The following is a 7,388-nucleotide window of genomic DNA, read 5'->3' as shown; positions in this document are numbered from 1 at the left end:
CACTGCGATCAATGTGGGAGATATGTCAAGATGTGTGTTTGTTTTGAGGACGGCTCTCTGGAGAGTCTTAGCAAAGAGGTCACAGGGATAATCAGAGCAATTCTCAGAGACACTGAGAACAAGCTCCACAATTCCCTCCTGGCACTTTCCCTGTAGGAGATACCGCAAGACGTTTCTGTACATTGGGCACAGCGCTCTGCACGGTGTTAGCAGAGACTTTCCCGGGACAGTGAAACCCTATGTCAGAGACACTGAGAAGAAGCCCCAATGTTCCCTCCAGGCACTTTCAGTGTGGGTGCCTTCTCCACGTGGTTCCTGGTTTCACTGCGGCTCTGAAGAGAACGTTAGCAAAGAGGTAACCGGGACAGTGAAAACAGTACTCAAAGACAGGGAGAGCAAGCTCTCTCTTGGCACTTTGGATGTGGGACATACAGCGAGATGTTTGCTGCTTTTGCGTTTGGCTGTTGGGAGATTTACAGCACAAAGATATCTAGTTGATTTGAAGCAGTTCCGAGAAAGTCTAAACATAATCCCCACTTCTCCCTCCTGGCACTTTCCATGTGGGAGATATAGCAGGATGTATATTGGTTTTGAGGACAACTCAATGGACAGTGTAGGGAGAAAAGGTCCTGGCTCCTTGAATGCCGTTTCTGGAGACACTGCGATCAATGTGGGAGATATGTCAAGATGTGTGTTTGTTTTGAGGACGGCTCTCTGGAGAGTCTTAGCAAAGAGGTCACAGGGATAATCAGAGCAATTCTCAGAGACACTGAGAACAAGCTCCACAATTCCCTCCTGGCACTTTCCCTGTAGGAGATACCGCAAGACGTTTCTGTACATTGGGCACAGCGCTCTGCACGGTGTTAGCAGAGACTTTCCCGGGACAGTGAAACCCTATGTCAGAGACACTGAGAAGAAGCCCCAATGTTCCCTCCAGGCACTTTCAGTGTGGGTGCCTTCTCCACGTGGTTCCTGGTTTCACTGCGGCTCTGAAGAGAACGTTAGCAAAGAGGTAACAGGGACAGTGAAAACAGTACTCAAAGACAGGGAGAGCAAGCTCTCTCTTGGCACTTTGGATGTGGGACATACAGCGAGATGTTTGCTGCTTTTGCGTTTGGCTGTTGGGAGATTTACAGCACAAAGATATCTAGTTGATTTGAAGCAGTTCCGAGAAAGTCTAAACATAATCCCCACTTCTCCCTCCTGGCACTTTCCATGTGGGAGATATAGCAGGATGTATATTGGTTTTGAGGACAACTCAATGGACAGTGTAGGGAGAAAAGGTCCTGGCTCCTTGAATGCCGTTTCTGGAGACACTGCGATCAATGTGGGAGATATGTCAAGATGTGTGTTTGTTTTGAGGACGGCTCTCTGGAGAGTCTTAGCAAAGAGGTCACAGGGATAATCAGAGCAATTCTCAGAGACACTGAGAACAAGCTCGACAATTCCCTCCTGGCACTTTCCCTGTAGGAGATACCGCAAGACGTTTCTGTACATTGGGCACAGCGCTCTGCACGGTGTTAGCAGAGACTTTCCCGGGACAGTGAAACCCTATGTCAGAGACACTGAGAAGAAGCCCCAATGTTCCCTCCAGGCACTTTCAGTGTGGGTGCCTTCTCCACGTGGTTCCTGGTTTCACTGCGGCTCTGAAGAGAACGTTAGCAAAGAGGTAACCGGGACAGTGAAAACAGTACTCAAAGACAGGGAGAGCAAGCTCTCTCTTGGCACTTTGGATGTGGGACATACAGCGAGATGTTTGCTGCTTTTGCGTTTGGCTGTTGGGAGATTTACAGCACAAAGATATCTAGTTGATTTGAAGCAGTTCCGAGAAAGTCTAAACATAATCCCCACTTCTCCCTCCTGGCACTTTCCATGTGGGAGATATAGCAGGATGTATATTGGTTTTGAGGACAACTCAATGGACAGTGTAGGGAGAAAAGGTCCTGGCTCCTTGAATGCCGTTTCTGGAGACACTGCGATCAATGTGGGAGATATGTCAAGATGTGTGTTTGTTTTGAGGACGGCTCTCTGGAGAGTCTTAGCAAAGAGGTCACAGGGATAATCAGAGCAATTCTCAGAGACACTGAGAACAAGCTCGACAATTCCCTCCTGGCACTTTCCCTGTAGGAGATACCGCAAGACGTTTCTGTATATTGGGCACAGCGCTCTGCACGGTGTTAGCAGAGACTTTCCCGGGACAGTGAAACCCTATGTCAGAGAAACTGAGAACAAGCCCCAATGTTCCCTCCAGGCACTTTCAGTGTGGGTGCCTTCTCCACGTGGTTCCTGGTTTCACTGCAGCTCTGAAGAGAACGTTAGCAAAGAGGTAACCGGGACAGTGAAAACAGTACTCAAAGACAGGGAGAGCAAGCTCTCTCTTGGCACTTTGGATGTGGGACATACAGCGAGATGTTTGCTGCTTTTGCGTTTGGCTGTTGGGAGATTTACAGCACAAAGATATCTAGTTGATTTGAAGCAGTTCCGAGAAAGTCTAAACATAATCCCCACTTCTCCCTCCTGGCACTTTCCATGTGGGAGATATAGCAGGATGTATATTGGTTTTGAGGACAACTCAATGGACAGTGTAGGGAGAAAAGGTCCTGGCTCCTTGAATGCCGTTTCTGGAGACACTGCGATCAATGTGGGAGATATGTCAAGATGTGTGTTTGTTTTGAGGACGGCTCTCTGGAGAGTCTTAGCAAAGAGGTCACAGGGATAATCAGAGCAATTCTCAGAGACACTGAGAACAAGCTCCACAATTCCCTCCTGGCACTTTCCCTGTAGGAGATACCGCAAGACGTTTCTGTACATTGGGCACAGCGCTCTGCACGGTGTTAGCAGAGACTTTCCCGGGACAGTGAAACCCTATGTCAGAGACACTGAGAAGAAGCCCCAATGTTCCCTCCAGGCACTTTCAGTGTGGGTGCCTTCTCCACGTGGTTCCTGGTTTCACTGCGGCTCTGAAGAGAACGTTAGCAAAGAGGTAACCGGGACAGTGAAAACAGTACTCAAAGACAGGGAGAGCAAGCTCTCTCTTGGCACTTTGGATGTGGGACATACAGCGAGATGTTTGCTGCTTTTGCGTTTGGCTGTTGGGAGATTTACAGCACAAAGATATCTAGTTGATTTGAAGCAGTTCCGAGAAAGTCTAAACATAATCCCCACTTCTCCCTCCTGGCACTTTCCATGTGGGAGATATAGCAGGATGTATATTGGTTTTGAGGACAACTCAATGGACAGTGTAGGGAGAAAAGGTCCTGGCTCCTTGAATGCCGTTTCTGGAGACACTGCGATCAATGTGGGAGATATGTCAAGATGTGTGTTTGTTTTGAGGACGGCTCTCTGGAGAGTCTTAGCAAAGAGGTCACAGGGATAATCAGAGCAATTCTCAGAGGCACTGAGAACAAGCTCCACAATTCCCTCCTGGCACTTTCCCTGTAGGAGATACCGCAAGACGTTTCTGTATATTGGGCACAGCGCTCTGCACGGTGTTAGCAGAGACTTTCCCGGGACAGTGAAACCCTATGTCAGAGACACTGAGAAGAAGCCCCAATGTTCCCTCCAGTCATTTTCAGTGTGGGTGCCTTCTCCACATGGTTCCTGGTTTCACTGCAGCTCTGAAGAGAATGTTAGCAAAGAGGTAACCGGGACAGTGAAAACAGTACTCAAAGACAGGGAGAGCAAGCTCTCTCTTGGCACTTTGGATGTGGGACATACAGCGAGATGTTTGCTGCTTTTGCGTTTGGCTGTTGGGAGATTTACAGCACAAAGATATCTAGTTGATTTGAAGCAGTTCCGAGAAAGTCTAAACATAATCCCCACTTCTCCCTCCTGGCACTTTCCATGTGGGAGATATAGCAGGATGTATATTGGTTTTGAGGACAACTCAATGGACAGTGTAGGGAGAAAAGGTCCTGGCTCCTTGAATGCCGTTTCTGGAGACACTGCGATCAATGTGGGAGATATGTCAAGATGTGTGTTTGTTTTGAGGACGGCTCTCTGGAGAGTCTTAGCAAAGAGGTCACAGGGATAATCAGAGCAATTCTCAGAGACACTGAGAACAAGCTCGACAATTCCCTCCTGGCACTTTCCCTGTAGGAGATACCGCAAGACGTTTCTGTATATTGGGCACAGCGCTCTGCACGGTGTTAGCAGAGACTTTCCCGGGACAGTGAAACCCTATGTCAGAGAAACTGAGAACAAGCCCCAATGTTCCCTCCAGGCACTTTCAGTGTGGGTGCCTTCTCCACGTGGTTCCTGGTTTCACTGCAGCTCTGAAGAGAACGTTAGCAAAGAGGTAACCGGGACAGTGAAAACAGTACTCAAAGACAGGGAGAGCAAGCTCTCTCTTGGCACTTTGGATGTGGGACATACAGCGAGATGTTTGCTGCTTTTGCGTTTGGCTGTTGGGAGATTTACAGCACAAAGATATCTAGTTGATTTGAAGCAGTTCCGAGAAAGTCTAAACATAATCCCCACTTCTCCCTCCTGGCACTTTCCATGTGGGAGATATAGCAGGATGTATATTGGTTTTGAGGACAACTCAATGGACAGTGTAGGGAGAAAAGGTCCTGGCTCCTTGAATGCCGTTTCTGGAGACACTGCGATCAATGTGGGAGATATGTCAAGATGTGTGTTGGTTTTGAGGACGGCTCTCTGGAGAGTCTTAGCAAAGAGGTCACACAGATAATCAGAGCAATTCTCAGAGGCACTGAGAACAAGCTCCACAATTCCCTCCTGGCACTTTCCCTGTAGGAGATACCGCAAGACGTTTCTGTATATTGGGCACAGCGCTCTGCACGGTGTTAGCAGAGACTTTCCCGGGACAGTGAAACCCTATGTCAGAGACACTGAGAAGAAGCCCCAGTGTTCCCTCCAGGCACTTTCAGTGTGGGTGCCTTCTCCACGTGGTTCCTGGTTTCACTGCGGCTCTGAAGAGAATGTTAGCAAAGAGGTAACCGGGACAGTGAAAACAGTACTCAAAGACAGGGAGAGCAAGCTCTCTCTTGGCACTTTGGATGTGGGACATACAGCGAGATGTTTGCTGCTTTTGCGTTTGGCTGTTGGGAGATTTACAGCACAAAGATATCTAGTTGATTTGAAGCAGTTCCGAGAAAGTCTAAACATAATCCCCACTTCTCCCTCCTGGCACTTTCCATGTGGGAGATATAGCAGGATGTATATTGGTTTTGAGGGCAACTCAATGGACAGTGTAGGGAGAAAAGGTCCTGGCTCCTTGAATGCCGTTTCTGGAGACACTGCGATCAATGTGGGAGATATGTCAAGATGTGTGTTGGTTTTGAGGACGGCTCTCTGGACAGTCTTAGCAAAGAGGTCACACAGATAATCAGAACAATTCTCAGAGGCACTGAGAACAAGCTCCACAATTCCCTCCTGGCACTTTCCCTGTAGGAGATACCGCAAGACGTTTCTGTATATTGGGCAGAGCGCTCTGTACGGTGTTAGCAGAGACTTTCCTGGGACAGTGAAACCCTATGTCAGAGACACTGAGAAGAAGCCCCAATGTTCCTTCCAGTCATTTTCAGTGTGGGTGCCTTCTCCACATGGTTCCTGGTTTCACTGCAGCTCTGAAGAGAACGTTAGCAAAGAGGTAACCGGGACAGTGAAAACAGTACTCAAAGACAGGGAGAGCAAGCTCTCTCTTGGCACTTTGGATGTGGGACATACAGCGAGATGTTTGCTGCTTTTGCGTTTGGCTGTTGGGAGATTTACAGCACAAAGATATCTAGTTGATTTGAAGCAGTTCCGAGAAAGTCTAAACATAATCCCCACTTCTCCCTCCTGGCACTTTCCATGTGGGAGATATAGCAGGATGTATATTGGTTTTGAGGACAACTCAATGGACAGTGTAGGGAGAAAAGGTCCTGGCTCCTTGAATGCCGTTTCTGGAGACACTGCGATCAATGTGGGAGATATGTCAAGATGTGTGTTTGTTTTGAGGACGGCTCTCTGGAGAGTCTTAGCAAAGAGGTCACAGGGATGATCAGAGCAATTCTCAGAGACACTGAGAACAAGCTCCACAATTCCCTCCTGGCACTTTCCCTGTAGGAGATACCGCAAGACGTTTCTGTACATTGGGCACAGCGCTCTGCACGGTGTTAGCAGAGACTTTCCCGGGACAGTGAAACCCTATGTCAGAGACACTGAGAAGAAGCCCCAATGTTCCCTCCAGGCACTTTCAGTGTGGGTGCCTTCTCCACGTGGTTCCTGGTTTCACTGCGGCTCTGAAGAGAACGTTAGCAAAGAGGTAACCGGGACACTGAAAACAGTACTCAAAGACAGGGAGAGCAAGCTCTCTCTTGGCACTTTGGATGTGGGACATACAGCGAGATGTTTGCTGCTTTTGCGTTTGGCTGTTGGGAGATTTACAGCACAAAGGTATCTAGTTGATTTGAAGCAGTTCCGAGAAAGTCTAAACATAATCCCCACTTCTCCCTCCTGGCACTTTCCATGTGGGAGATATAGCAGGATGTATATTGGTTTTGAGGACAACTCAATGGACAGTGTAGGGAGAAAAGGTCCTGGCTCCTTGAATGCCGTTTCTGGAGACACTGCGATCAATGTGGGAGATATGTCAAGATGTGTGTTTGTTTTGAGGACGGCTCTCTGGAGAGTCTTAGCAAAGAGGTCACACAGATAATCAGAGCAATTCTCAGAGGCACTGAGAACAAGCTCCACAATTCCCTCCTGGCACTTTCCCTGTAGGAGATACCGCAAGACGTTTCTGTATATTGGGCACAGCGCTCTGCACGGTGTTAGCAGAGACTTTCCCGGGACAGTGAAACCCTATGTCAGAGACACTGAGAAGAAGCCCCAATGTTCCCTCCAGGCACTTTCAGTGTGGGTGCCTTCTCCACGTGGTTCCTGGTTTCACTGCGGCTCTGAAGAGAACGTTAGCAAAGAGGTAACCGGGACAGTGAAAACAGTACTCAAAGACAGGGAGAGCAAGCTCTCTCTTGGCACTTTGGATGTGGGACATACAGCGAGATGTTTGCTGCTTTTGCGTTTGGCTGTTGGGAGATTTATAGCACAAAGATATCTAGTTGATTTGAAGCAGTTCCGAGAAAGTCTAAACATAATCCCCACTTCTCCCTCCTGGCACTTTCCATGTGGGAGATATAGCAGGATGTATATTGGTTTTGAGGGCAACTCAATGGACAGTGTAGGGAGAAAAGGTCCTGGCTCCTTGAATGCCGTTTCTGGAGACTCTGCGATCAATGTGGGAGATATGTCAAGATGTGTGTTGGTTTTGAGGACGGCTCTCTGGAGAGTCTTAGCAAAGAGGTCACACAGATAATCAGAGCAATTCTCAGAGACACTGAGAACAAGCTCCACAATTCCCTCCTGGCACTTTCCCTGTAGGAGAT

Source organism: Larus michahellis, unplaced genomic scaffold (assembly GCF_964199755.1).
Source record: "Larus michahellis unplaced genomic scaffold, bLarMic1.1 SCAFFOLD_39, whole genome shotgun sequence".
NCBI classification, from domain to species: Eukaryota; Metazoa; Chordata; class Aves; order Charadriiformes; family Laridae; genus Larus; species Larus michahellis.
The sequence above is the reverse complement of the archived record's forward strand: the minus strand, read 5'-3'. Positions refer to the sequence as shown.